We start from the raw sequence: 8043 nt of genomic DNA, 5'->3' as shown, positions 1-8043 counted from the left end.
GTTTGACATCCCACTCGGGCTAGTAGCGCTAGCATTTAATGGGTGTTTGATACTTCGAGGACAAACGCACTCGCCAAGTGTACATTTAGGGGGTATTACTATTACGTTAAGTTAGTTACCGGGTGCCCACGGATAAGCATATACTTTATCATACTGATTTGAATTACTGATTTGAAATGCTGGTTGAAGCACTGAAATCTCGTGGTCTACATTACTTTACTGATTACAAACAAACTATAGCTCACCAACATTCGTGTTGACTTTTTAAGTGTGTATTTCTCTGGTGCTTAGACGTTGTTGCTTCCGCTGTTAGACTTGCTGTCTTGGTGTTATTGACTTGCTGTTATGGACCTACTGTGTTAGATTTCCGCTGCATTACTTAGAAATATCTCAATCATGGAACTTTTATCTTGCATTCATAACTTATGTTATTTTCAAATAATGACTTTGTAACGACCTTTGTGTCACGTTATCTTTTGTAAACGCTATCTTTTTATGAATGCAAAAATGGTTTTCAAACAGCATGTAGTATTTGACCGTGTAAAGATCCTGTTGTTGACGAATCGTACACGATGGTTTTGTACGGGGCGTCACATATACGGGTCGGGTATATGTGTTTGTATCCAAAGCCATACCCGAACCCGAACCCGGAATTTTTTTTGTAACCATCCCCATACCCGGCCATGATCCAAAGGACTCGGGTCAGACCCGGCCCAATTATAACGGGTTTCGGGTTTCCCCATCGGGTACGGGTTACTTTGCCATCCCTACCTGATACAGTAAGAACATCCAATTCAATACAAGAAACGGTCAGGGTAAAAATCAATAAATCAATGGTCAACATCAGAGTTTCTAAAGAAGTTAGAGATTTTGTTGAATTAGATATGGGTGAAGAAGAGGTTGGAACGGAATTGAATTCGGATTACGAGTACGATGATGATTCCAGTGACGAGTCGGTGCCAGAAACACCCAATCCGGGAAGGGCAAGAAAGGAAAATATTAATGACCAATCGTCAAAATGCATACATACTAGCGATAAATTTGGGAAACCAACAAATAATCATTGTGGTGAATGTTACAAGGAAGAGGGTGCACGTTCCAAAGAAAAAGTAGTTACAGAGAAGCCAAAGGCGTCTGACATCTCGCCAATCCAGGTAAATCTACCAAACCGTATCCCATCTCCAATCATTATGTAACCAAAACCTAAACCTAATCAGATCAAAGGTATCCCATCAAAATCCCATTCGATATCCAGCCCAAGCCTAACAACTCAAAACAACAATATAGCAAGCCCACACTTGAACCCCACTAGCAAAAGCCCAGAAACCAGCCCATACTATACCCAAACTACATCCACTCAAACCCACCCAGTCCAATATACCAAACCAGTAATCTCTCCACCAGCCCGATATACATCCATTCAAACCCACCTAGTCCAACCTACCAGCCAAATAAGCTCTCCGCAAACCAATTAACCCCAAACAAACTTCGCTACCAATCCCGTGAATGCAATATTCCTTTTAGCCCGTTAAGAATAGAAAATCTTTTCCAAAGCCCAAATCATGATATTGAAGCCCAAGACTCCTCTAATCTAGAACCTTTATCCATTAACCGATCTAAAGAATCCCCAAACCCATCTAGCCAAATGAAACCTAATTCGCCAGTTGTTTCCATCAACAAGCCTAAATCCCAACCTAATTCACCCAGAGATAAGATCAACTCACCTCATAATCGTAAACATATTTCTCCAGCCCCGAATCATTCCCATCCCAATCCCTCTCCCCAACAGCTAACTCATAATCAAAGATCAACAGTCGCAACTTAACCTAAACCAACCACCCATACCCAACACCCAAATAGTGTCCATATCCCCTTACCTCAAAGAAAAGAGAACAGAGATAAATCTTCAAAATCTCAAACATGGAACAGTGTTAGGAGGTGAAATGGATCATCACGTATTCTTTACTTTAAAAATCTTGCAAGATCAACCATCAAAAGACACAAACTAAAATCAAAGACAAGCTCCACTCCCATTAAGGAATCTAAACGATCAACAAGCTACTCCCAACCATCATCAGCAAGTATAGGTTTGAAAGAATTTGGTTCAAAACTAGGGGTTCACTGGGACACAAAATCCCAGTAAACATGCGTTTACATCCTTTGAACTGCATAGTTTCCTCATGAAGATTTTGTCTATGAATATTCGAGACTTCGGTGGTGATGACAAGTATGAGTCTAAAATAGGATGGTTTCGCAGAATTCGTATAAAAGAAACCCCTGACGTAGAATTAATCTAGGAAACAAAGTACAACCTCGTAGATAACAAATGGATTGAACTAATCTGGGGGTCACCGAATTTCAATTATATCCAAAAACCAAAAGTTGGGAAATCAGGCGGTATGCTAATTATTTGGGACTCTACTGCATTTTTTGTCCATGATGCAGTCAAAAAAAGCCACTTTTTGGCTATCAAAGGTAAATGGGTTGGGAGTGACGAGGAAACAGTGATAATTAATATTTATGGGCCGCATAAAGGCAATGAAAAAAAGATAATGTGGGAAACTCTGGATCAGGTATTGTGTCTTCCAAATGCTGAGTGGGTCTTAGGTGGTGATTTCAATGAAGTGAGGTCAATCGAAGAAAGACAAAATTGCAATTACATCGATGCTAGAGAAAAGTTATTCAATAGTTTCATTGATAATAACCGGCTGATCGAAATTCCATTATTAGGGAAAAGATTCACCCGCATATGTGATAATGGGAAAAAGTTTAGTAAGATCGACTGTTTTTTGGTTAGTGAAAACTTTTTGAAATCATGGGGTGATGTTACAGCTATAGCACTTGATCGAAACACGTCAGACCATTGTCCCATACTACTCAGAAACAGCAGCGAAGATTTCGGGCTTAAGCCGTTTAGATTTTTCGATGTTTGGTTGGAATCAAATGATGTGGAAAAGTTTATATCTGAGGCATGGAACAAGTCAGTAAAAGGTCACAGAGTGGATTGCAACTTCAGCGATAAGTTGAAACATGTTAAGGAAGCCCTTCGAATTTGGAGCAGAGATAAATTTGGGGCAATAGATGCCGAGATAAAGGCTTTAAAGTTTCAATCCGATTAGTTAGAAAAAAGGCAGATGATGAACCGATCTCTGAAATAGAAAAAAAAATGGCTTCAAACGAGAGTATAACGGTAGAAAAAAGAAAAAGAAAAGTCAAGTATGCTTAAGCGAAAGGCAAGAGCAAAACGGGATGCTGAGGGGGACTGATATCGGCTAAAAAGTCACGTTTTCACCCCGGTATTAAGGCCTAAAAACAAGAAAGATTCGAACTTTGTCGGAAAAATACTCACTTCGTCGGTTAGAATTGAAGAACAAGTAATTACGAAGACTGTGCAAAAATAATCAAGAGAATCGGAGCTAAACGAAGATTCTAGAGCGAAAACGGTGAATGACAAGAAATCAAGTTACGATCCAGGGAATCAGCAAGACAAATGGCTTGCCAAACGTCCTGCCAGTGTGGCAAACAGCCTGCCAGTGTGGCAAACGGCCTGCCAAACGCCCAGATCAAACGGCCTCGTTAAACGGCGTGCCTTAGCAAACGGGCCCTGCAAACGGCTTGCCAAACGGCCTGCTAAACGGCCTGCCAGCCATTTGCAGGCAAATTTTGTGTTTATTTAAAGGGTCTTTTTCATTCATTCCAACACACACTTCAATTCACTTCTTTCTCTCTCTTGTACAATATTAGTCATACTCTCAAGGCCTTCGACTCCGTGCGGGAAACCTAGTACCCGGAGAAGAACGTCGAAGATTGTATTAGGAGCGGTCTGGAGTCTTGAAGTTGTCACTTTTGTATTCGGAACTCGTTTAATCTACTGGTACTTCTATCCTTTATCTTTATATATAATGTATTCTATCATTATGTTCTATGATATTGTTGCCATGATTAGCGAGTAGTTATCTTTAGTGTATGCTATGATGTAAGCAGTTATAATGTCGAAATAATGTTATGGTTTGTGTATGCTGTTGAAATGCTTTCCGATTATGCTTTAAACTCAATCGCTTTTCCAACTAATAGAATGTAGTTATTGGCTCTGTTATTGGGAAGTCGCGAACCCCGATTCAGAGTACACTATCTGTGTCACCCCTTGGTAAGTGAAGTCTATCAGATACAACATAAGATCGACTGAGGTACACCAGTTGTAGTAAGTCTATCAAGCTTTGGTTTCCGACTGAGGACTCTTTCATAGTGAAACATCTGACTAGACCCTTAGTACATTGTCGGTCACAGACCATGCTAGTGTAGTCACCAAGCATATAAACTTCGTACGTGCATGCTGAAGAACATCAGTTGTTGTAAGCTGTACCTCTGCTAAGTAAGGCCATGGAACCCGGTTAGTGTTGATTAGTACACTGCACCATAAAGCAGTCCCAAGCATTGCACCCCGCTTGAGGGATTCTTAGTTAATTAAGGAACTGTTTGTTTAGACACATAAAGGATTAGACCGTTAGGATAACCGAACGTGTTCATGGAAGTCAGCTTGACTTGGCCATGATGTTCTTTATGGTTGAACTCTTTTAAAGGGCCTAACTATCTTTTAAAACCAATCATTAATGAAAGCATTGAAACACATCACGTCTCTCGGATATGGTAAACCATGTATTCCATTATGCTTAAGAAAGTTTAGACCATTGTGGAATGTTAATACGTCACTCAACTAAGTCGCTCAATTGGATGAGCCGTCTGAATGTGTATGCCTGTAGTCAGACTGCACAGGCGTCGGGGGTAAGGGACGCTGCTGTATATTCAAAATCTTCAAGCCTAACGCAGTACCCAGTGACATGTCTTATGACAGGGGCATTTAGGACCAGTGTAATGAATACAAGACCTCTGCCTATTCATGAGCCAGCATTCCATAATCACGGCAGAATAACTGATGAAATCATAGTATGCACTCATTTTAACCTTATCTGAACTACGAATTTTATCGCATTTACTTTATCTGTCTTATAAATTAGAAAATCCCAAAATTAAGTAACCACTACTCCTTCATAACTATCTTAGGCTTAAATATAGGTTTGATTCTACTGATATCTCAAAAATATGACTCGAGGTCATACTTCCCTTACTCATACTAAGGAGTAGTACGATTTAGGCCCCGCTAAATATAAATTTAAAATAATACCCACCCCCTTGGTAGTTGATTCTGGCGTGCTCCGGCCCGACGAAACCGCACAAATAAAACCGTCTGTTTCGGCCATATCAAGGGGGAGTATAGTTTTTGGCGCCGCTGCCAGGGAACTGGTATCAGGCAATACTGCTCTCTATCAAACTTATTCACAAGCATTTAGTGGTGTCTATGAAAGACAATTATACACGGACTTGGTTGTTGGATTTCCCAAACAGTCTCCAATTATATTGGGACCAAAAGGATCCTGCCTCTCCGTAGTCGTCCTGGCCACTTGGGTTGTTGAATAGTTTGTGCGGAGCTCTGTTGTCGAAATACCAGGGAATCAGTAGCCAGAACCAAAAACATATTCAACCATAGGATAGTTAATTAGATTACCTTAAGTTAGATTACCTTAAATTAGATTACCTTAGACTAAGACTACCTTAGATTAGATTACTTTAGACTAGTTTAGACTCCCTTAGATTACTTTAGAAGTTTAGTTTATTTGCTAAAAATTAAAAACAAAAAGGCATACCCAGTGTATGACCCAAACCCGATCTAGACCAGGGCCGTTGTTATTCGTACCTGATCCAGACGCAATAATCTCTAAAGCACGCAAGGAAGCACGAATCAGAAATTGAATGGTGTTACGCGTTACTTTAGCAGAAAATACCAAACCATCAATTGAAGGTCTAGGAGGACCGATCAGATTTCCAGAGATTCAAGGACACTCGTTCGAGTAAAAACATCACATCATCCAGCTCATCCAGAATAGCTGTCAGTTTCATGGATTACCGAATGACGATCCTAATTCTCACCTTGATAAATTCATATCTCTTTTGAATTCCTACAAACAGCCAGGGATAGGACAAGATATAGTCTGACTATACTTGTTTCCCTATTCTCTCACTCATCATGCTCAAACTTGGTTCGAAGGATTGAAAAAAGATTCCATCACGTCATGGATGGAGATGGCTACTAAATTCCTAACCAAATATTTCCATCCTTCTAAACAAACCAAACTAAAGAATGACATCATTAAATTTAAACAAAGTTATGATGAATCTCTTTACACTGCATGGGAGTGATTCAAAACCATGCTGAAGAAATGCCCTAATCACCAGTTAGAACGGTCATCCTAAATCTGTACCTTCTGCAATGGTCTTATGGTAAATCATAGGACGACGATCGATGCAGCAGCTCAAGGGAATATGATGAACCAAACCGCATACGAAGCATGGGAATTGCTCGAGAACATGACAATGCATCATCATGACTAGAACAGTGGTGAAACAACTTCATCATCTGCCCCACTCTGTGCACTTAACAATCAAACGGAGGCCATCAAATCCCTCACGGATAAGATGGAATCTCTTGCTAAACAACTCGGAGAATTGAAGACGCAGCCACAGCAGGTCAACCAAGCTCAGGCTTGTGTTAATTGTACCAACCCGTAACCTACTGAAGAATATCAAGTTGAGTACGAAAACCCTGACGGTTCAGTCTGTTACGTCCAATACCCAGCTCGTCCACCAAATCCCGGATTCAATCAACAACCTAGGGTTAATCAATTTCAGCGACGCAATCAGCCTTTTCGCTATCGCTATCCACCTTATCCAGCCCAGCATACTCAATTGACCTACGATCAACCACTTCCACTCACTGGTTCACCAGTCGAGAAAAATTCCCCTACCACCCAGATTACAAAAGCAACTAACCCTACACTCGGAGCTGATGATCAGTTAACCGAGTTCATTCAAGGACAATAACAGCTAAATCAGAGAACTGTAGTCAGACAAGATCAGACGGAGATACTAATGAGAAATCAATTGGCTCTGCTCAAAAGTCTGGAGACGCAGCTCGGACAGTTATCACAAAGCCTTGAAATCCGACCGTAGGGAAGGTTACCAAGTAATACTATCCAAAATCCCCACATAGAAGAAGCAAAGCAAATGGATTCCGTAATCCCAGAGAAAGAACCACGGAGAAGGTGAGCTAGGCTCAAGAACAAATCGACATTTACTTAGAAGCTGACCCCTGAAACTCCAGTTCGAGTACCCTATCCTGGAAGGCTACAAGAAGAACCATCCAAGCTTGATTCCTTCAAACTTGATGGAAGATTCCTGGACACTATGTCCAAAGTCCCCAACCAGAAGAGATACATCTAAAGGCTTCTCTCTATAAAGGAAAGGATACCAGATTCTAACAAAATTCCACTGAGTGAAGAATGCTCTGCATTACTCAGGAACTCTCTACCACCAAAGGTAGGAGATGCGGGCCGATTCGTTTTCCCATGTTCAATCTACCAATCTGGAACCATTCATGCACTAGCAGATTTAGGAGCAAGTATCAACCTAATCCCCTACTCTCTCTATAAGAGATTAGAGTTAGGAGACTTGTCACCAACTAAAATGACAATCCAACTTGCCGCTCGAACAATTCGATATCCTAAGGGCATAGTTGAGAACGTCTTGGTGAAAGTCGAAAAATTCTTGTATCCTACGGATTTCGTATTGATGGATATCAAGGAAGACCTACACACACCAGTAGTGTTAGGAAGACCTTTCATGAATACGGCTAGGACTGTCATTGATGTGTACAATCAAACCTTGATCTTACGATCACATGGGGAGAGTGTTACCTTCAAAATTGACCGACCAACCGATCTTTCTGGACAGGCAGAGAAGTTTGCTATTTCCACCAGACGGATCACTTCCGATGATGAGCCTTCACCACCAGCCGATGATATCGAGATGGGTGTCGAATCACAGTCTGTAGACGACCCAGAAATGGAAAAAGAGGATCCCAGCGATGAAATAGAGGAAGAGGAGGAATCTGAAGAGGAAGAGGAAATGGAAGACGTAAAATAAACTGCG

At 41.0% G+C, this 8043-nt stretch overlaps 1 non-coding gene across 1 annotated transcript; it reads right to left on the bottom strand.

Moving 5' to 3' along the window:
• Positions 1–6186: 6186 nt before the first annotated feature.
• Positions 6187–6293, bottom strand: LOC139903601 (small nucleolar RNA R71). Its single transcript, XR_011778411.1, has one exon. It is a non-coding gene; the product is annotated as a small nucleolar RNA R71 (small nucleolar RNA).
• Between the last annotated feature and the right edge of the window lie 1750 nt (positions 6294–8043).

The sequence above is a fragment of the Rutidosis leptorrhynchoides genome, chromosome 3, assembly GCF_046630445.1.
Source record: "Rutidosis leptorrhynchoides isolate AG116_Rl617_1_P2 chromosome 3, CSIRO_AGI_Rlap_v1, whole genome shotgun sequence".
Classification (NCBI taxonomy): domain Eukaryota; kingdom Viridiplantae; phylum Streptophyta; class Magnoliopsida; order Asterales; family Asteraceae; genus Rutidosis; species Rutidosis leptorrhynchoides.
The sequence above is the reverse complement of the archived record's forward strand: the minus strand, read 5'-3'. Positions and strand labels throughout refer to the sequence as shown.